At 45.5% G+C, this 22257-nt stretch overlaps 1 pseudogene; it reads left to right on the top strand.

Moving 5' to 3' along the window:
- The first annotated feature begins 10479 nt into the window (after positions 1 to 10479).
- LOC136505254 (probable thiamine biosynthetic bifunctional enzyme, chloroplastic) lies at positions 10480 to 21607 on the top strand (annotated as a pseudogene).
- Positions 21608 to 22257: the final 650 nt, after the last annotated feature.

The raw sequence follows: 22257 nt of genomic DNA, 5'->3' as shown, positions 1-22257 counted from the left end.
TCTGTCTTGGTGGGCCACCTCATATAACCGTAGTGCCGCCTTGACCTAGCCCCGCATCCGTGCTGACACTGCCAAACCCTAGCCACGCCATGCTCCACCACGCCATGCTCCTATGCCCTAGCTACGCTGTCGTGCCATCTTCTCCAGCGCCACTCTCGAGCCACACAGCAGAGCTCCTCCGCGCTGTGCCCATGCAACGCTCATGCCGCTCCCGAGCGCCCCCACACTCGCACTTTGCTCCACGCCGCCGTAGTAGCGCCGCCCCTGCTAGCACCGCCCTCAGTGCCACCAGAGCCGTCTCTTACGCCTACTATGCCGCAACAGCGCCACTAGAGCCTCCTGAAACCCTAGCTGCACCTCCATAGCCGATTCACCGTGCAGTGCCAACCATAACCCTAATTGCCATCCCGTTGGTCCTTCGTGATCCGTTCCTTATTCTTTGGTTCGCCGGTTCGTCAGGTAGCAAGCCCTCGATTCAATTTCGTACCTATTGCTTACTTCTTAGGGTTTTGTATCTCTAGATGTTTATTTAAATTATTCATATATATCCTATCTATTCCATCGTGCAGTGAGTTGGTGTTGCTGAGGTCTCATTGGCAGTTGGCAGTCAACTCGGGGCCAAGCTTGCGAGTGCGGATCGAGGCCAAGCCTCGGAAGTGTCAGTGATAATTGTTTCTTGTCGGAGGCAGCAGATTGTTCTAGATGGCTCATGTTAAGAATGCAGGAGGTGGTCCAGGTGATGAGGATCCGAGGCCTCCGCCTCGCTTGCCTTCTGAGGTTAAAGGCAAGGGGAAGAAGCTAGCAACAAAGAAGCACAAGTACCCTGATGCACATACAGCAAGATCAGCCGCAGTTGCAGAGGCCGCAGAGCATGCTAAGAGAGGAGGTGCTAGGAGTGGAGTCCAGATAGCAGGTCAGCTTTCCTAGCACAAAGGGCCACCGTCCATAAGGTTGAGCATCGACATGGTAGTCCAGCTAGGACAGCCATGCTTGGAGGATAGTGTGTCGCTATGGAGGAGACTCAGCCACAGGGGGAGCCACAGCAGCAGACAGAGCAGGCTCAGGAGGGAGAGCAGGCAGAGGAGGCAGAGCAGGCACCTTAGCCACAGTTATGACACTCTGGTCATACTCGTGCTCTAGTCACACCGAGGCTAGAGACACAGCGGAGGGGTTCTCGCCCACCTCCTAGACCACAGGGTCCGCCTCTAGTGACTCACTTGGATTTGAGGGCCGCCATGGCCAAGCAGGTTCAGTAGCTCAGGTTCATTCAGTTTGAGGACTGGTTCCCGCCGAGGAGGGATGAGCATGCTTTAGAGGGCTTTTACACACCACTGCAGGAGGATTTTTATAATGCATATCTTAACAGTGGGGTAGCTTTTAGATCTCACAGAATTTGCTCCATTGAGTCCATTGTTGCAGCAGCAGGTGAGTAGATTCGCCCTTACCTATCTTACCTGTCAGAGCTGACAGATCTACTTGGACAGATAGGCAGATATGTACCATCATGGGTCCGTGAGTTCTATGCTTCGCTCTATATTGACCCGCAGCACAGATTTATTCACTTTGCATTCAGAGGCAGAGATTACAGATTGATAAGCTTTAGGGTTAGAGAGATTCTCAGGCTTCAGGAGCAACCCATCCGGCTACATGAGGTGTGCTATGGTCAGACAGAGCCTCCCCGACGCCCTCATGGCGGTCTTGTGCCTCCTGCAGATTTGGTTTGCCATTGCTTCATAGAGTCTTTCAGCGAGGGGCCGAGCAGGACACCTAGGGATCTTACTCCTACAGCAAGACTATTAGATGCTATCATGAGGAGGACCCTGCTCCCAAAGATGGGATATCACGAGGGCTTGACTCGCATTTAGCTATGGCTATTAAACTCTCTGATGTAGCAGACTGTGTTTGACATTTGGGATCTTATTCTATTGGAGATGGAGGATACCCTTGTAGAGAGATTCAGAGGTCACCGATAGTTGCCCTATGCTCACTAGATTACTTTTTTGATTTATAGGGCAGTCACAGTGAGGCCTCTAGAGATGCTGGTAGAGTATAGTGGTGCTACTATAGAGTTCCCTGCATCTAACTTGACTTAGATTCTCTACCATAGTGCAGTGAGGACACCTAGCTAGCCAAGCCATCGCCCAGAGGTGCCAGAGTCTGCAGCCCAACAGGATGAGACCATCAGGGGCATAGCAGCTATAGAGGAGGAGGAGCTTGATGCTCAGCAGGAGGGTATGGTCGAGAGCAAACCCAGTGACAGCATAGATGATGATTATCAGGATGTCCCTCGCATGCCTCCTTGACGACATGATGGTGAGGCCGGTAGCTCTAGTTCAGCTCCACCTGCACCACAGACAGACCCCGCTCTCCTTGCTATACTTGAGCAGATGAGGCAGGATTAGGCTCGTCCGGCCCAAGAGACAGCAGCTGCACTTGCACAGGTATAGGCTAGACAAGACGAGTTTTAGCATCAGCAGCAGGCTATCCAGCAGCAGCAGCAGGCTATGCAGCAGTAGCATCTCCTTATATAGCAGTAGTTACTTGGGTTTATGCAGCATGTTGTTACTGCCATTGGAGCTCCATCGCCACAGCCTTCACCCTAGCTTGGTCAGCCTGCCATCACTTCTATGACTCCATCTATATAGCCCAGTGGGCTTTAGAGTCAGGGACTGCTAGTGTCATAGTTTCCTTCACCTACAGAGCAGGTGCCCTAGTGGTTTGCTTTGCCAGTGCTAGCCCCGTAGTTCACACCTCTTCATACGGGCTTCACACCAGCTCAGATCTCCTCAGTACTTGTGATAGATACCCCTATTTCCAGGAGCCTTGGTGCTACCTTCAGCAAGTTGATAGGGCAGCCGACACCGCTAGATCTACATGTCCCTGGTCCTTCGATAGTTGCTCCTATCATAGGGACTACAGAGACGCTCCCTTCATCAGTTGCATCATCAGAGCCAGCTGCTCCATTGATACCTGCATCATCACAGGCAGCACCAGTCCCATAGCAGACCTAGACTGCTTCTACTTCATTTCTAGCGATAGAGGGTCAGACTGCTCAAAGCTCAGGATCAGATGATGATGGCACACAGTTCTAGCTCGCTCCTCCCACCTCAGCGCCTGACTCGTCCGCTGCAGCCCCACCGACCGACCCTTAGGTTTTGGTGTTTGATGCCAAAGGGGGAGAGGGATCGAGTATGTTAGACTTAGGGGAAGCGACATATTTAGGGGGGAGGGCTTATCTATTAGCTTATCTATTATATTTGGATTTTTATGTGTGATACACTATTATGCATTCATGTTTAATTTCATGCATCGAACTATATTTATGTGATAGTGGTATCAACGTGATGTGATATTTATGTGATATGTGACATGTGTGCTCTCTACTTTGAATTATTTATATGTCATATCACTTGGTTATGCTCATTTGCTTTGCTTCTATGTTTTACTCCGATGCAAATGAGCTTTATTTATTGTACTCACGCTTATTTCATATCTATTGAGTACATCATGTTGGCTTAGGTCATATAAGCTTGCCTAACTCTTTTGTTCTTATTGTCAAAAGCTTATATGAACCAAGCATGTTAAAAACCTCAACTCTTTCGCATACTCGAGGTGGTATTGTCATCAATCACCAAAAAGCGGGAGATTGAAAGCATCTAGACCCCTAGTTGGGTTTCGGTGATTAATGACAATATGAGATTACTGTGACTAACATGTGTTTTGCAGAGGCAATTAAGTTAGGTCATGGTAACGGAGATTGATTAGGCAATCATGGTTGTCATGCTCCTACGATGGAAATCGTTTTGGTTTTCAAAGGATGGACGACAAGGTTAAGGATGGACTAGTTCTAAGTGTCATTTGGTGTTGAGGAGACACTTAGAGTAGTTTAGGACTTTGTTTTTTCCTTTGACCGTACTATTAAGGGGGTATGGACAGGTAGCTTGACCTAGGTGAGTCTAGTGGGTTAGGTGTGGTGCACACTTGTCAAATCTAGCACTAGGTAGCTCCTAAAAAGCCCTTAGATCAATTGGAGCAAACTTCATTCACATATGATTGCGAGTTGGAAGTGAATGGAGGGTCAAATGTTGACCGGACGCTAGTTCCGGTGTGACTAGACGCTGACGCAGAGTCCGGTCAGTTCATTTGATCAAGGTGAAGTTGTATGGTTGCGACCGGACATTGAGAGGTGAGTGACCGGACGCTGGGCGCCAACATCTGGTCAACTCCAGTAAGGTTCCAGAGAGGGAGAATCCTGATCGGACGCGTCCGGTCAGTGCTGACCGGACGCTGGTCAGGTTCCGGCTACTGACCGAACGCTGGGTTCTAGTGTTCGGTCAACATCAGTAAGGTTCCAGAAGGTAGTTTTTGTGACCGGACGTGTCCAGTCAGTGCTGACCGGACGCTGGCTAGTGTCCGGTCACAACTTAAACTGCGTAGTGGCGGGTGAGCTGACCGAAGCGTCTGGTCACCCCGCAGTGGCACATAACGGTTCATTTTGAACGTGGGTGTATAAATACTTTCTCCATTCGTGTGAGGGGGTACTTTTGCTCATTCCAACAGCTGAGAAACACCCTTGTGAGTGCCAAGAAGAGCAAGGTCCTAGTGAGGTAATTGAGATTTGAGAATCCAAAAGAGAGACCTCATTAGTGAAAGCAAGAATAGCAAAGTGTGCATCCACCCTTCTCATTAGGCTTGTCATGGTCAAGTGAGTGTTCGTGCTTGTTACTCTTGGTGATCGCCATCACCTAGACGGCTTGGTGGTGATTGGGAGCTTGGTGATCATCCGGAGAGCTTATGGATGACCCAACTCAAGTTGTGAGCGGTTGTGGGTGATTCACCGCGACGGAGTGTCGAAGAATCAACCCGTAGAGAGCACTTGATCCTTGCACAGATCAAGAGGGAGCTACATCCTTGCGCGGGTGCTCCAACGAGGACTAGTGGGGAGTGGCGATACACCCTTGTGCGGGTGCGCCAACGAGGACTAGTGGGGAGTGGTGACTCTCCAATACCTCGGCAAAACATCACCGCGTTCCTCCTTCTCTCTTTACTTTAAGCATTTACTTTGAGCAATTCAATTTTTGTCTTTACATTCATAGAATTGCCATGCTAGAGTAGTATTGGAACATAGGTTGCTAAACTTTTATGTGGTAGAACAATAGAAACACTTTCTAGGCACAAGGGGTGAAGTGGGCTAACCTTAGGATTTAATTATTGCAAGAATTTTAGAATTAGCCCAATTCACCTCCCCCCTCTTGGTCATCTTGATCCTTTCAGAGTGAAATCATCCACTATCACAAATCCATATTTGTTTCCACCAAAGCTAGTGTATGTGGTTGGTCCAAATAAGTCCATGTGTAATAACTCAAATACCTTAGATGTGCTCATCATGCTCTTCTTAAGATGTGTATTGCCAACTTGCTTTTCAGCTTAACATGCACTACATAGCTTATCCTTCTCAAATGTGACATCTTTCAATCCCCTTACTAGATCATGCTTAATAAATTTGTTCAATTGTTTCATTTCAATATGACCAAGCCTTCTATGTCATAACCAACCCATGCTAGACTTAGTGAGCAAACATGTTGACAATTAAGCTCCATTAGCATTGAAATCAACTAAGTATAGATTCTCATATCTAAATCCTTTGAATATCAAGTTAGAGCCATCTACCCTTATGATCTCTACATCATTCACACCAAATATGCACTTCAAGCCAAGATCACACAATAGAACTACCGATAATAGATTGAAGTTTAAGCTCTCTACAAGTAGCACATTGAAAATGCTCAAGTCATTGGATATTGTAATCTTACCAAGCCCTTTGACCTTTCCTTCGCCATTATCACCAAATGTTATACTATCAACCCCATTACTATCATTTGTGTTGATTGAATTGAACATTCTTGAATCACCGGTCATGTGTTGTGTGCACCCACTATCAAGCACCCAATGCCTTCCTCCGGCTTTGTAATTGACCTTGGTAGACTTAGCCACGAAGCATGATAGAGTGTGGAAGAGAGAAGGCTTGTTGTTGATAGCGATGCTTGCAAGTGCCTTCTTCTTGGACTTCTTGTCATCATCACTAGAGTCACTATCCTCTGATGACCCATCACTATCCCATGTCACCACATAGCCTCCACCCTTCTTCTTTTGGAATGTCATCTTCTTCTCCTTCTTTCTTTCTTCTCCTTCTTTTCCTTCTTCTTCTCATCCTCATCATTGTCACTATTGTAGGGACAATCTGCTACAACATGATCCTTGCTCTTGCAATTATAGCATCTTCTCACATAATCTTTGCTCTTGTTGTTGTCTCTTCTCTTCCTTGCACCATATCCCTTCTTCTTCATGAACTTACCAAATTTGCGCACAAAGAGAGCCATGGCCTCATCATTAATGTCACTAGCATCTTATCCTTACTTGATTCTTCTTTCTTGGACTTGCCCTTGTTCTTGGATTATGAGCTAGCCTTGAATGCTACACTCTTCTTCTTCTTCTTGTCTTCATCCTTCTTCTCATCTTGATCAACCCCTTCCCTTTCCAAATGGTATGTCTCTTGTATCATGACATCACCTAGTACTTTTTGGGGGGTTAGTTGCTTCAATCCTCCTCTAATGATGATCAATCCCAATGTCTCAAATCTTGGAGGTAAGCACATCAAGAACCGATAAGGGACATCATCATCATTGATCTTCTCACCCAGTGCCTTCAAGTCATTCACAATCACTTAGAGCCTATAGAACATCCTCAAAATACTCTCATCATCCTTCATCTTGAAGCTTGTCAACTTGTCCTTGAGAATGTATAGTTTGGCACTCTTGACCACCGGTGTGCCCTCATAGGTCTCTTCCAACCTTTTTCACACTTCACTAGCTCTATCAAGATCCTTAATTTGCTCAAACACCTTTGAATCAATGGCATTGTAGATGATGTTAAGTGCCATTGTGTTGCATTGCTTGTTCTCTAGCTCTCTTGGGGTAGGATTGGTGGGATCAAGAATCACATAGTCATTTTCGGTCACATCCCACACCTTGTCATTGATTGAACCCAAATACATCCTCATCTTTCTCTTCCAATCACCATAGCATGTGCCATCAAAGTGTGGTGGTTTGCCTCCAACATGGTTGAATACTATTTGAGCCATCTTTTGACATCGAGATTATTAAGCCTTTAATCAAATGGTGACCACGGCTCCGATACCACTTGAAAGGTCCTAATATGGCTAGAGGGGTGAATAGCCTATAAAACTCTACAAGATCACTAGAACAAATTGTTAGTACACTAAACGGCGAAATGCAATTTTGCTCTAGCTCTACAAGGGTTGCAAGCCACCTACTCCAATAATTCTAGTTGCTACAATCTCTAGGCACACAAGAGGCTAAGTCACTACTCACTAAGAGCTCTCAAACAAGCTACACTAAAGAGCTCGACTAGGTGAAACTAAACTAGCAAGCAAACTCTCAAAACTAGCTACACTAAAGAGCTTGCTACACAACTAGTTTGCAAAGAATGTAAGGAAATGAGTAGGGTGATTATACCACTGCGTCGAGGATTGAACTAATCACAATATGAAAGCCAATTCAATCACCGGGAGAATTCCAATCACAATGGACACAAAGATTTTTCTCTAGAGGTTCATGTGCTTGCCGGCACGCTAGTCCCCATTGTGTCAACCAACACTTGGTGGTTTGGCAGCTAATATGTATCACACACCTAGCCAACACTTGGCGCCGTAAGAACCTACCACAAGTGAGGTAACTCAATGACACGAGCAATTTACTAGAGTTACCTTTCAGCTCTCCACCGGGGATGGTACAAGACCCCTCACAAATCACCGGGAGACGGCCACGAACAACCACTAACTCGTGCCAATGCTCCTCCGCTGCTCCAAGTTGTCTAGGTGCCGGCAACCACCAAGAGTAACAAGAAATCCATAGCCACAACGATCACCAAGTGCCATTTGATGTAATCACTTAAGCAAATGCACTAGGAATCACTTCCAATCTCACTTTGATGATGAATAATGATATGGAGATGAGTAGGAGGTGTTTGCTTAGGCTCACAAGGATGTCAAAGTGCCAAGAGAGTGAGCCCCAAGCCGGCAATGGTCTATTTATAGATCCCCTCAAATGAATAGAGCCGTTGCTCTGTGTAGGCATGACCGGACGCACCTAGCGTCTGGTCGGCCGATGGCCGCCACGTGTCCTCCCTTTAAACTCCGCGCGTTAGATTCCAACGGTCGAAAACGGTCAGCGCAAATTATTTTACAAGGGTTAATTGTTAGCGCACTAGGTCCCTAATGTATATGCAAGAGTCATGTCACCTAGTGGCACTCGATAATTGCTTAGCCAAAGATTTCCCCTCTTTATAGTACGGCTATCGATCCTAAATCACTCACACTCTCTATGGTGTCTTGAGTGCAAACCAAAAATGGCTCCTATCATTATACCTTTGCCTTGAGCCCATTTTTGTTTTTGTTTTTCTTCTTTTCCAAATGTGAAGCACTTGATCCATCTTTTTGTGGCCATCACCTTCACTATGACCATCATCTACCTCGACCACTTGGATTGGACTACCTTATCTAATTTACAAACTTAGATCAAATGTTAGTCCTAGGTTTCATCAATTATCCAAAACCAAACTAGGGCTTTCAGCCCACATGCTGTCAGACGAAGTGCGAGAAAGCTGCTATTTTTAGCTTCACCACGTGCTGCCTGCTTGTCTCACCGGTTTTTTCAGAGCTTCATGCGTGAAGCGCTTTCGCTCGGACCTGTTTGGCTGAGAGAGATGGAAAACAGCTCATGAATTCGTCCAATAAGCTGTACCAAACGGCCCCTTATGATTGGTATGAAAAAATAATGGAAAAGTCTACATAACCCCCTCACCTATTGCTGCTCGACTACTTCACCCCCAACCTATAAAACTAGGTATTTAACCCCATCACCTTTGCAAAACCGTTCAAATAACCCCCTAGGCTGGTTTGCATAGTGGTTTTGCCACGCTGGCGCGCTGAGGTGGAATTTGAGCTTACGTGGATGACTGACGAGTGGGCCCCGCCTGTAAGTAGATAGGTCTCCGCACCGCAGCCGCAAGCAGGGCTAGATTGTCTTCTTCTCTCCCCGACGACACCGCAAGGGTGTGGGGAAAGAGGACTCGAGCGAGATCGGGAGAGTGAGGGACTGTGGTGGTTGTCAATCGTAATCAATACGGTCTCCACCGCCCAAGGGCAACATGGACAATTTCACTGGCCAGTCCCACCTGTAAGGACTACCAAACGGCGAAAAATAAACATAATAAGGACGGAATGGCTTGTAAGACAAAGAAGTTTAGAGCAGTGGCACCTGTGTGCGGTCAACTTTTTTAATGGCTTATGTGTAATTACAAACTTTTTTGATGGCACATAGGTAAATGCCTCTTATTTGAACGGTTTTGCAAAGGTGAGGGGGTTAAATACCTGGTTTTACAGGTTGGGGGTAAAGTAGTCGAGCAGCAATAGGTGAGAGGGTTACGTAGACTTTTTTCCAAAAAATAATTTATTCATCCACTAGATATATGCCCGTGCGTTGCACCGGGTAATGAATTTTTGTCCACACCTACGGTGATGGTTTTTAGCATTTCAGAAAAATACTAAAAGCTAATAAATGATTTTGCTTTGTGAACCTTAAACTATGTTGAAATTCATTTAGACCTTTTTTCCCTCTCTTTAGTTATTTATCAATGTGTCAAGTTACATGGACCTGCACACGGGGGCGGTGGTCCGAGGACTTTGTATCGGACGTGGATACGTAAATTCGGTCTTTGTATCGTAATCGGGTAGGACACGGATGTGTGAGCTCCAAGTGAAGGATGATTTTTATCGGACACAGACACGTGATCATGAATCAAGACTTGGTATCACCAGACGATGACATTACAACATTTTTAGATTAGATGTAGAAATATGGTTCTAAAGTGCAGACTGGAAAGCTCATATGCAAATTAAACTGAAGTATAGTCAGCACTCAGCACATGGCCATGTATGTAATACGACATCTTCGAAGTATGCGACGTATATGCAGCCAGAGTACATAGGGCACACGGACTTGGCCCACATGCTAGGCTGTTTTCATTCAAGATTTTGAGATAAACCTGAAGTGCCTAGATCGATGGCCGGATCACGTGTGCTAATCAAGAACTTTTTCATATACACGTATGTATATGTACATGGTCATACATGATGGAGTTATAAACTTGACGTGCCTAGCTCGATGGCCGGACCACGTGTGCTAATCGAGAAGCAAGAAACCGTTCGTATGTACATGCTGTGCGTGACGGAGTATGTGTGGAAAGAAACAAGTACGGACGGACGGTCGGAGAGTTAGAGACAGTGGAGACGTGGTTGGAGCGGACGTACGCAAAATAGTGTTGGACGAAAGTCCTCCGAATTTTTTAGGTGAGAAATGAAAAAAGTTTGATTCCCCATCCAATGCCATAAACCTCCACTTGTGGACTTGCCCATGGCGTCCGTACCACCCCTCCCAGCGGCCCTCGCCCCATATCGCCCCTCCAACGCCGCCGCCCTTCTCTTCCGCTCCCCCTCCTTCTCGCCCGGGGTCTCGCCTGCTTCGGCTACCCGGCGGCGCAGGTTCCCGGTGGTTGCCTCGGCGCGCGAGATGCCGTGGCCGCACGTGCTGACGGTGGCCGGCTCTGACTCCGGCGCCGGCGCGGGCATCCAGGCGGACATCAAGGTGTGCGTGGCCCTATGTCAGCCCAGGTGCACCGGCTGCCACAGAGTGAGCTGCCGGAAGCCGTCATCTGCAGAAGCAAACGCATTTAGCCGTTTACGTTTTTCATTCTTGTATGACATTGTGGGCCCACAGGCCAGAAACTGTATGTCACTTAAGTGCCCGTGACTCTGTAAGACCGGGACCAATTATCAAATACCAAATAGCACGCCAAGGCAGAGGGGCAACCTCGCCGGCGTCAGGGTTCTCCGGCCGAATCCGTTGTCGTGCTCACGTTGCGGTGACCTGCCGCTGCCAAGGGCTGACAGTTGGTATTCAGAGCCATTCATCCTCGGCGTGTGGGGCTGCGAGCGCTCGCTCAACCTTGCCATCAGTTATCGGCTCGTCGCGGGATCCAGCACCGCGTCGACCAAAACCACCTCCTCCACCACCACCACCACTCCAGCTTGTCGCGGATCCTCACGACCGCGTCAGCACCGGCTTCGCCACCTTCAAAGACCAGCAAGACGACACCGGCGGCGCAGCTACATCGGACGCCCGCCAGGTGCTCGACTGGGGTTCTGCATCGACAAGAGGGTTCGGCGGCGTGAACCGAAGTGAGCACAACCAAAATTCGCTCGCTTGTTATCTCATTCTAGCACAGATCGACCGTCGACGAGGGTTGCGCGACAGTTGTTCGCGTGTAAAATTCCTGGATTCGCGCAGGAGATTTTGGTGCGGTGGTGTAAGGAGAGGGAGCGTCCAAGAGCTTGGGTTGCTGGGCTGGTGTTCTTGTGCTTGCACTCCACTTGTCTCAGTGTAAAATTCCTCGGCTTTGCCTCATTCCCAGGCGGCGGTGAAGTGTACAGCAACGCAACAGGAGAGGTCTTGCACCAAACCTGCTGCTGGCACATCTGGCTCCGAGAAGGAAGCGTGATCTGTCTCCATCCCCACAGACAAGACTTCTGCTTGAAGCTATGACGCGCAGATCTGAGGAAGAGAATTCCAGGTGGAAGCAGTTGCAAAAGAATCTCGACGTTATGTTTAGTCAAATTAATGAGATGCATACCACTCAGAAACAAATGAAGGCCCAGATGGACCTAAGGTCTGCAGCAATGGATGAATATGCCCAGGAATAGCATAACATTGCTCAGCAGGTTCAGCATAATGGGGAAGCTATTGCTAGAATTACTCTCAGGCAGATGGAACAGGAGGCAAAGGTCACTGCAAAACAACAGTAGGATGCAGGCTCAACATTTGATGAAGAGGGAAGTGCAGCATTAGACTTTGAGGACAATGTCTCCTTTCACAATGTGTTTGCTGGGGATAACAAGAAGGAAAACGCTGAACCATCTAAACAAATCAAGACTGATCACCACTATTCAGCTTAGGATGATAACAACGGTGCAGCAAAATACAGAGAGCAAAGATTACCCAAGCAAGCCATGCCTAAAATGGATTTCCCTGATTTTCATGGCTCTGACCCAAAGGTTTGGTTGGACAACTGCAGGGACTATTTTGATCTCTATCAGATCCCTGAAGGTATGTGGATCACTGCTGCAAGAGTACACTTGAAAGGAAATGCTGCTCGGTGGTATCAGGCCTTCAAACAGAAGAACACCTTCAAAAGTTGGACACATTTCTGCCATGTCATTTAGCAAGAGTTTGGCTCAGATGACTTCAGATCCTCCATGACTGACTTACTAGAAATCAAGCAGACAGGGCTAGTGGAAGATTACACCATTCAATTCCAGGCTCTGCAGTATGCAGTCACAATGCATAATGCCAATTATGATGAAATGTTTTTCACCCAACATTATGTCAAAGGGCTCAAAGAAGAAATTAGGGGAATGGTAGAGGCTCAAATGCCTACTACAGTGCTCAAAGCCTCAACATTGGCAAAAGTACAGCAGAAAGTAATAGACAGAGGGAAGACCAAATACACAAGAGCTCCATATCAAGCAAGAACACCTCACTACAACAGACCGAACACCAAAACACAAACCTCTAACCTATGGAATGATAGACAGTTGAGGGATTATAGAAAAGCCAATGGCTTATGCTTTCATTGTGGTGAGAAATTTATACCTGGCCATCTAGAGGTCTGTACCAAAAGAAACAAGCCCAAGCTCAATGCTTTAGCCATCAATGATCTGGACAGAGAGCTCACTGATGAGGTTCTCAATGACTTGGCAGCAGAAGATGCACTGCATGAGGAATTTTGCCAATTGTCCTTGAATGCTATTTCTACAAGGGACAAAGCAGATTGCATCAAACTCAGAACTAGAGTCAAAGATAAGACAATGCTCATTCTGATTGATAGTGGGAGCACTCATAGCTTCATAAGTACTCAATTTGTCCAGATGGCTAATCTTCATACTATTCCTATCCCTCCAAGGCAAGTGAAACTTTCCAATGGTGCCGACATGGTTACTAATCAACTAGTTCCCAATTTGCAATGCTATTGTCAAGGACAAAGCTTTAGAACAGATATGGTGGTCTTGGATATGCAGCCATATGATGCTATACTGGGGTGTGACTGGCTCAAGTCACATAGCCCTCTGGAATTCGATTGGCAGCTCAAAACAATGAAATTTGCTGAACAAGGCAAGTCTATCACTCTGCAAGGCATTAGGGAACCTGACTTGCAGTTGTCATCGATGTCAGCTACTCAACTGTACAATGCATCCAAAGGCAATGGCATATGGACTTTTGCTTTGGTTCATCAAGAGGCCCACAAAGCTGACCACATCACTCAGAAACAGCAAGCCCACCCAGAGGCTTTACAACACCTATTGGCATTGTACAAGGATATCTTCACTGATCCACAATGCCTCCCACCTAGAAGGGCCTATGATCATGCCATCTCATTACTGCCTGGCTCCACACCAATCAATGCCAAACCCTATCATTACTCTCCACTACACAAGACAGAGATTAAAAACCAAGTGCAGCAACTATTACAAGCTGGCCTGATTACACAAAGTCATAGCCCTTTTGCTTCCCCTGTTCTCCTAGTTAAGAAAAAGGATGGTACTTGGAGATTCTGTGTCGACTACAGAAGACTCAATGACATGACAATCAAAAACAGATTCCCAATGCCAATCATTGAAGAAATCTTGGATGAGCTTACAGGAGCCAAGGTATTCACTAAACTGGATATGAAGGCTGGCTATCATCAGATCAGGATGCTGCAAGAGGATGAATTCAAAATAGCATTCAAAACCCATCAAGGGCACTACCAATTCAAAGTTATGCCTTTTGGATTAACAAATGCACCAACAACATTTCAATGCATCATGAATGAAATCCTTAAACCATTCTTGAGAAAATTTGTTCTAGTTTTCCTAGATGACATCCTCATCTCCAGTCCCTCCATGGAAGCTCATGTGGACCATCTTGAGCAAGTCTTTGCAACTCTGAGAAAGCACCAGTTGTATCTCAAGGAATCCAAATGCACTTTTGCCAAGGACAGTCTGGAATATTTAGGGCATATTATAGGAGCCCAAGGAGTCTCCACTGATCCCAGCAAGATCACTAATATGCTCAAATGGCCTGTCCCACAGACAATGACTGAACTCAGGGCATTCTTAGGCCTCACAGGATATTACAGAAAATTTGTCAAAGATTATGGCAGACTGTCCAAACCTCTTACACAAATACTCAGACTCAAGACATTTGTTTGGAACCAGCATACTCAGGCAGCATTTGAGGCACTAAAAACAGCAATGACTCACACACCAGTATTGGCTCTGCCAAATTTCAATGAGACCTTTACAGTAGAAACTGATGCTTGTGCTGATGGTATTGGTGCAGTACTGATGCAAAAAGGGCAACCTGTTGCTTATTTGAGTAAAGCACTTGGAGAAAAACACAAAGGAATGTCCATTTATGAAAAAGAATTTCTAGCATTGATCATGGCAGTAGACAAGTGGAGGCATTACCTAGAAAGGGGTGAATTCTGCATACAAACTGATCATAGATCCTTAGCTTACTTGAGTCAACAAAACCTTCACTCTGACATGCAGAGAAAGGCTATGACCAGGATGATGGGCCTCAATTTCACAATCAAGTACAAGAAGGGCAAAGAGAACATGGCAGCTGATGCCCTATCAAGGGTAGGTCATTTGATGGCACTACAAGCATTATCCACAGTTCAGCCTGTCTGGGTCCAGGAAGTCAAAAACTCCTATGTTACTGACTCTCAAGCACAGGAGATGCTCAGAACTCTAGCCATAACCAGTCCTGACCACTAGGGATACACTTTAGACAAGGGCATCATTTGGTTTCAAGGCAAAGTCTGGATTGGCAGTAATTCAGCACTTCAAACTAAAATCATTGCAGTCTGCCACTCCAGTGCATTAGGGGGCCACTCAGGGGTAGCAGCAACCTATCACAGACTCAAAAGGCACTTTGCTTGGAAAGGAATGAAAAATAATGTTGATAATTTCATCAAGCAATGCAACACTTGCCAGCAAGCCAAGCACTCACTTCAGCATCCCATGGGCCTCCTGCAACCCCTCCCTATTCCTACAGGTATATGGCAAGATATCACTATGAATTTCACAGAAGGATTACCAAAGTCTGAAGGATACAGTGTCATCCTAGTGGTAGTCGACAGATTGACTAAATATGCCCACTTTATAGCTATCAAACATCGATACACAGCTGCCACCATAGCTAAAACATTCATGGAAAATGTGGTCAAATTGCATGGCATGCCTAAATCCATAGTGACAGATAGAGATACCATATTTGTCAGTCAATTTTGGAAAGAATTCTTCAAGGCATACAAGGTAAACCTCAAATTCAGCACTGCTTACCATCCACAAACAGATGGGCAGTCAGAAAGGGTGAACCAGTGTTTAGAAATGTATCTCAGATGTGCTGTTCATGACTCCCCTCAAACCTGGAAATCATGGTTATCACTTGCTGAACTTTGGTATAACACATCTCTCCATTCTTCTTTGGGATGCACTCCTTTCAAAGCCCTATATGACCATGACCCTGACCTGGGTCTGTTTCCTACTACAACTCAGACAACCTCAGTTTCAGTGACTGAGCAAATTGAGAACAGGGAATAGCACATTCAAGCTCTCAGACAACATCTAGCAAGAGCACAGAACAAGTTCAAAATACAGGCGGACAAACACAGAACAGATCATCAGTTTGTAGTCAGTGACAAAGTATTATTGAAGCTGCAACCATATACACAATCAACTGTGGCAAACAGGCCATATCCCAAACTATCATACAAATACTATGGACCATTTACTGTCATCCAGAGAATTGGTCAAGTAGCATACAAGCTGAAACTCCCACCAGACGCTCAGATACACCCAGTCTTCCATATATCACAGTTGAAACCATACACACAAGATTACACACCTGTATATGATACACTGCCAGTTTTGACAGATTTTGAAGCTGCAGATACCGTACCAAGGGCGATCGTGGAGCATCGCATGGTGAAGAAGGGCAATGCAGCAATTCCTCAAGTGAAGCTCCAGTGGGTCGGCCTGCCAGACTCGATGACCACCTGGGAAGACTACTACGTGGTCAAGCATCGGTTCCCTACAGCGCTAGCTTGGGGGCAAGCGACAAGTCAAGGCGGGGGAGGTGTCAGCCCAGGTGCACCGGCTGCCACAGAGTGCACTACCGGAAGCCGTCATCTGCAGAAGCAAATGCATTTAGCCGTTTACGTTTTTCATTCTTGTATGACATTGTGGGCCCACAGGCCAGAAAATGTATGGCACTTAAGTGCCCATGACTCTGTAAGACGGAGACCAATTATCAAATACCAAATAGCACGCATGGCAGAGGGGCAACCTCGCCGACGTCAGGGTTCTCCGGCCGAATCCGTTGTCGTGCTCACGTTGCGGTGACCCGCCGCTGCCAAGGGCTGACACCCTAGGAGCCTACTGCTCCTCCGTCATCACTGCCGTCACCGCACAGAACACCGTCGGCGTCCAGGCACCTTATGCCCGATTCCCCCGCCCTTCTTTTGCTACATGCTCGCCCGCTTTCTTTCGCCACGATTCGATCGATAACAGGGGATGGATGATCTGGTCGTGATGTAGGGGGTCCATGCTGTGCCGGAGGAGTTCGTGGGGGAGCAGCTCAGGTCGGTTCTCTCCGACATGTCGGTGGACGTGGTGAGCTTTTTTTGCCTTTTGCCATTCAGTAACGATGCCATGGTCCAGTTATGTCTTATGAGGGCTTAGTTCTTCCAAATCTTAACGCACGCAGTGCCCCTGAGATGCGTGCTATAAACAGAGATCTTTTTGTTTGGGACAGACTATTCTTGCTATGATTACAAAGATACTATGCTTGGCAAAGTGATTCATTTTTTTCGATAAAGGAAACATTTATTAAATTCTCAAAGCATTACATCGAGATGATGGAAGGCCTTGAAAAAGTCCTTGTGAGTTGTGACCTCTGCCTAACAAGAATCGCACAGCCTTGAAATAGTGATTCATGGAAGGAGTTTGAATATTTCTATTAGTTAGTTTATTTCACGTCAGTTTAAGTGTTGGGGCGTTAACTTCCCATGAAATTGGGTTGTCTTACTGTGAAAATCGGCAGCTTAGGTGCGAACATATATTTCGTTTCCTTTAAGGTGATCGAACTTTGTTCTCCCATTTCTCACTGCCAAGGGCTATCACCACAGTTTATAGCATATAGTTACCAACGTTATATAATGTTTGAATTTACTGGAATCATGGTTTCAAAGGTGACAAAGCAAGCCAAGTCGAGCAGGGTCTGCCTGGACACTTAAGGTGACATCTTTAAAACAGAGCCTAGAATCCTAATCCTTCATCCTCAATGCATTGCTCTGCCTAAAGAATGATATTTGATTGGCTTAGTTATGTTTGTATCCCAAAAGACTTGTTTCTCTGAATGTGCTTTTGTAGAAGTTGTCATATGAAATTGGAGTTAGCTGATAGTTTGTTATGATTTAATCTATTTGATCTGTATCCTATTTCCACTTGGAACTTATGCTATGTGTGCCTTCTGTTCTTGATTTTGTTAGGTGAAAACAGGGATGCTCCCTTCGTCTGGAGTTGTTAAAGTTCTCTGTGAGAGTCTTAGGAAGTTTCCAGTCAAAGGTATGCTGTATTGCTGCAAGTGTATGATGAAAGCATACTATGCCAATTCAGTTATTTACTTGCTACGACTTGTGCTTCTGAAGGCAGCTCTAGTGGTAGATCCAGTCATGGTGTCCACCAGTGGTGATACTCTTTCAGGACCATCTACTCTCGCTACATATAGGTACAGGATCAATATTTGTTTTGTTCGGTATGCATTTATGAGTTCTTGTTGGATTATTATTGCTGTTACATCCTCAATACCATAGTACTTATGGACATGCTCTTGCAATTGTTATGAGCAGGGATGAACTGTTTTCTATGGCTGATATAGTCACTCCTAATGTGAGAGAAGCATCTAAGTTACTTGGGGATGTATCATTGCATACAATTTCTGACATGCGCAATGCAGTTGAATCCATCTACAAACTTGGTCCAAAGTATGTGTTCTCTATTTCTGTAAATTTGTTCTGTTTACCTTATTTGTTCTCTTACCCTATATGTGTGCTATCACGTTCTTGTGCATCTTATCTTACATCTGTATAGGGGAATGTCTGCCTGACCCCCCAGTGTTCTATATGAATCTTTTAAGTATATCGTTCGAACCAAACTTGCTACCATAGTTGTCATAAGCTTGGAACCATGGGGTTCTTGCATCCATACAACCATTTAAGATGCAGTTTCCATCTATACCATCAAGCTAGTATTAAATGAGATGTGGGGTCTGGTCCTACATGTCATTGTCATTGACACAGGCTAATGGTATAAATGAAAAAGGCACATTAAGTGGTGATATGGATGAAATCATTATTGAATAGTATTACATAATTTCCCTCTGTTCCAGATTTCCAGCTTTACAAGCAAGCTATACATGGTTCTTATGTTGATTTATCATGCCTGAATATATAAAGTTCTATTAGTTCCATCTTGAGGAGCTAACGGTCCCTACCATTTAAACCAAACACAAGTTTCCTCATGACAATGATTGTTCCCTGTCTTGAATAGGCACTAAACCTTGTCACTGTGCCTTGCTAGCTGAAAGCTCTTCATTTGACTCCATTGTTAATTACATTAGTGAATGTCCTCTTTAAAAATGCATATAGTGATTGATGAATAATTTGCTAATACAATCTTACCATTTGAAGATATGTGCTTGTGAAAGGTGGGGATATGCCAGATTCATCAGATGCAATTGATGTATTATTTGATGGTATATTTGAACAATTCAATACTACTCTGTTCTGTCGATTAACTTGTTTCATTCCTCCCTTTTTACCGTCCTTATACATGTTCTGACCTATTTCATCAGGTAAGGAGTTCACTGAGCTTTGTGGCCTGCGTATAAAGACCCGTAACACACATGGAACCGGTTGCATGTTAGCTTCATGTAAAAAAAAAACTCAACCTGCGGGGGGTTATGACGGCCCCCGGGTTTTCTTACTAAGAAGAAGATCTTCTCACACAGATCGAGAAAACCCCCGAACCCCTGCCCCAATCCTGACGCAGGAGGTGCCGTAACCCTGTGAGAACCGGGCCGGAGCCTTCCACTGCGCTTTGGCACATGGGGACGGGCGAGGGGATTTTTTTAACCTCAGCCTGAAATCCGCTCCCACGGGGAGTCGAACCCAGGACCTGAGGAGTGCCGCTGGGTCACCTAACCGATTGAACTAGGCGCCATGTATTGCTGCTGAATTAGCCAAAGGTGCAACAATGCTGCATGCTGTTCAGGTTAGTTTGCAAACTAGCATTTAAGTTGTCACACACTGATACCTGATGATAATTCAAAACAATTGAGGCAAATTATCTGCTGAAATGTTATTTATCACTAGAAAAATAATTCTTTGGCAACGAATGGGACATAAATTGAAACAGTTTTCGAATCAGTTTCATATTTACTTGGATTTGTTTTGTGCTACAAAACTTGCTACGTAAATTCGCCCCTGCGATGGGGTGAATCTTTATTCTTTAGTACAAAGGTCTGGAAAATTGGCATGTGACTGGTGGTAATTTGTGTTGTGTTAGATGACATATTGCAAGGCACTTTTACTGCAAAGAATCTAGAGCATTCCCTTGGCTGTTTCGAGCTGTGACTCACTGCCAAAGAATATGCGTTCAAATCACGTCAATCATAAGATCCCTGGTGGTTTTTTCTTTTGTTAAATATCTTAGTTGGGTGCTTAAGTCAGTTCCTAATAGTTTTGGAACCTTGATTAGCAGTTTAGCACTATACATAGGTTCACTGCTCTTAATAATAAGATTTTTAATTGTTTTTATGCATCTTTTCAGGTTCACTGTTAATATTAGTATCTTACATTGTGTTTTATTTTCCATACATGATCTTGGCAGGTTGCGAAGAAATTTGTGGAATCTGCTCTTTATCACAGCAAAGATCTTGTGATTGGAAATGGACCTCAGGGCCCTTTTGACCACCTCTTCGAGCTCAAGTCTCCGTTATACAAGATGGGATCTGTTATGACCTGCGTCCCCTATGCCAGGCGCAGGCCCAATAGTGGCTAGGGGAGCTGGTCTGTTAAGGGCTTAGAGGCCCAATTTATCGCTTATTTGGTATTTTCTTAGAGATAGATATAGTTCCTTAATTATAGCATCTATAGGGAAGGATAAATACTTGTAATCGGAGATGATTAGAATTAAGTAGAAAGCGACAATTAAGTTGCTGGCTTCCCTTGGGAGCCAGCCGTCCCTGCCCTCTCCCTCGCGTGAACAGTATCCGCGTTACTGTAGCGCTACGTGAACTCTAGGCCTGCTGCAGCAGCCGCCGCTCTCGCCGACGTCGAGTACAGACCACGCCCTCCCCTCTTCCACCCCTATAACCTGCGCAGCAACACCGATAGGGCATAAAGTCCTATCAGGATCACTGCAAAAGTTCAATCCAGATGACCTCTTCCTGTATGCAGTGACAGACTCTGATGAACAAGAAGTGGGGTCGTTCAATAAAAGATGCCGTGAAAGCTGGCATTGAAGGTGGTGCTACCATTGTCCAACTGAGGTTATCTTTCTTGAAAACGACCAAAGTTCCTCTTGTGATTCAGTCTCTTCATTTGATTTCACTGACCGTGCTTTCAATTTCCAATGTTCAGAGAAAAAGACGCCAATACACGGGAGTTCTTGGAAGCTGCCAAGGCTTGTGTGTAAATCTGCAAGTCCAGTGGAGTGCCGCTACTGATCAATGACCGCATAGATGTTGCTCTGGTGTGCAACGCAAATGGCGTCCATGTTGGTCAATTAGACATGCCAGCATGGGAAGTACGAGAGCTCCTAGGACCTGGAAAAATCATTGGCGTCTCATGTAAAACCCCAGCCCAGGCCGAGCAAGCATGGAAGGATGGTGCAAATTACATCGGCTGTGGCGGTGTCTTCCCAACCTCAACGAAGGAGAACAATCTCACCTTAGGGTTTGAGGGCTTGAGGACAGTCTGCTTGGCTTCGAAGCTGCCTGTGGTGGCCATCGGCGGCATCAATGCTGGAAATGCAGGTTCGGTAATGGAGCTTGGGTTCCCAAATCTGAAAGGTGTGGCTGTGGTCTCTGCTCTGTTTGACCGGGAATGTGTTGCTACTGAGACGAGAAACCTCAGATCCATCCTGAAGAATGTTTGCTCCAGATCTTAGCGCAAGTTGGCACTTGGCACCTGTTCATTAAATTTCTGTGTTTAGGCCGAAATAGATTTCTAATCAAGCTTTCACCTTTCACTTTGTCAAAAGGGGAAAAAAAGGTGTTGCAATGTTCAATAATTCGGAGACATTTCCCTGAAATTTTTTTTTGCGACATTTCCCCTGAATAAGAAGTTTAAGACATTTCAAAGGCGCTGAATTGTAATAAGAAATTAATAATGCATCGGAACTATATTTGACGCAAGTACTAAACTTTTTTTTTACCGCAGCAATTTGGTCAATACTCAATAGTACTCTTGTCGTTTTCTTGAATTTATCCAATTTGACATATTTGACGCAAGCACAAGATTTTCTTGAACTATATTTGACGCAAGCACAAGATTTGCTCTCATTGTGCTTGATGATTTTTTTTTGTGATAAGTGGCATTCATTAAAGTTAACAGCATCTTACGGACAGTAGATTACAATCATCCCATTTGAGATGGGATAGAGCCAATTTGACAAGGCAGAGAGGTAGCTCCCTGTGCTGAGCAGCAGTACATGAGAAGACTTGTAGCAACAGTGGAATTAGAAGCGTGATAAGCTAAAGAGTGAGCTGTAGTGTTCATTGATCTTGGTATCTTGTGGTATCTTGTGCACCTGAAAATGGGAGTATGTAGTGTTTATTGTGTCACCGACGGCACAACGACCACTACTGCTGGGAGCGATCTTGCTGACTCCAGCGGAGGAAAGGAGAAGGGAGCGAGCTCTGATGAAGACTCGGCGGGAAGGGCGCCTAGGCTCGCGCGTACAAGGAAGCCCAGCAGCCGGGCCTATGGGCCGGACTGGATCAATTGAGG

Source organism: Miscanthus floridulus, chromosome 14 (genome assembly GCF_019320115.1).
Source record: "Miscanthus floridulus cultivar M001 chromosome 14, ASM1932011v1, whole genome shotgun sequence".
NCBI classification, from domain to species: Eukaryota; Viridiplantae; Streptophyta; class Magnoliopsida; order Poales; family Poaceae; genus Miscanthus; species Miscanthus floridulus.
This window is presented reverse-complemented; position numbering and strand designations above follow the sequence as displayed.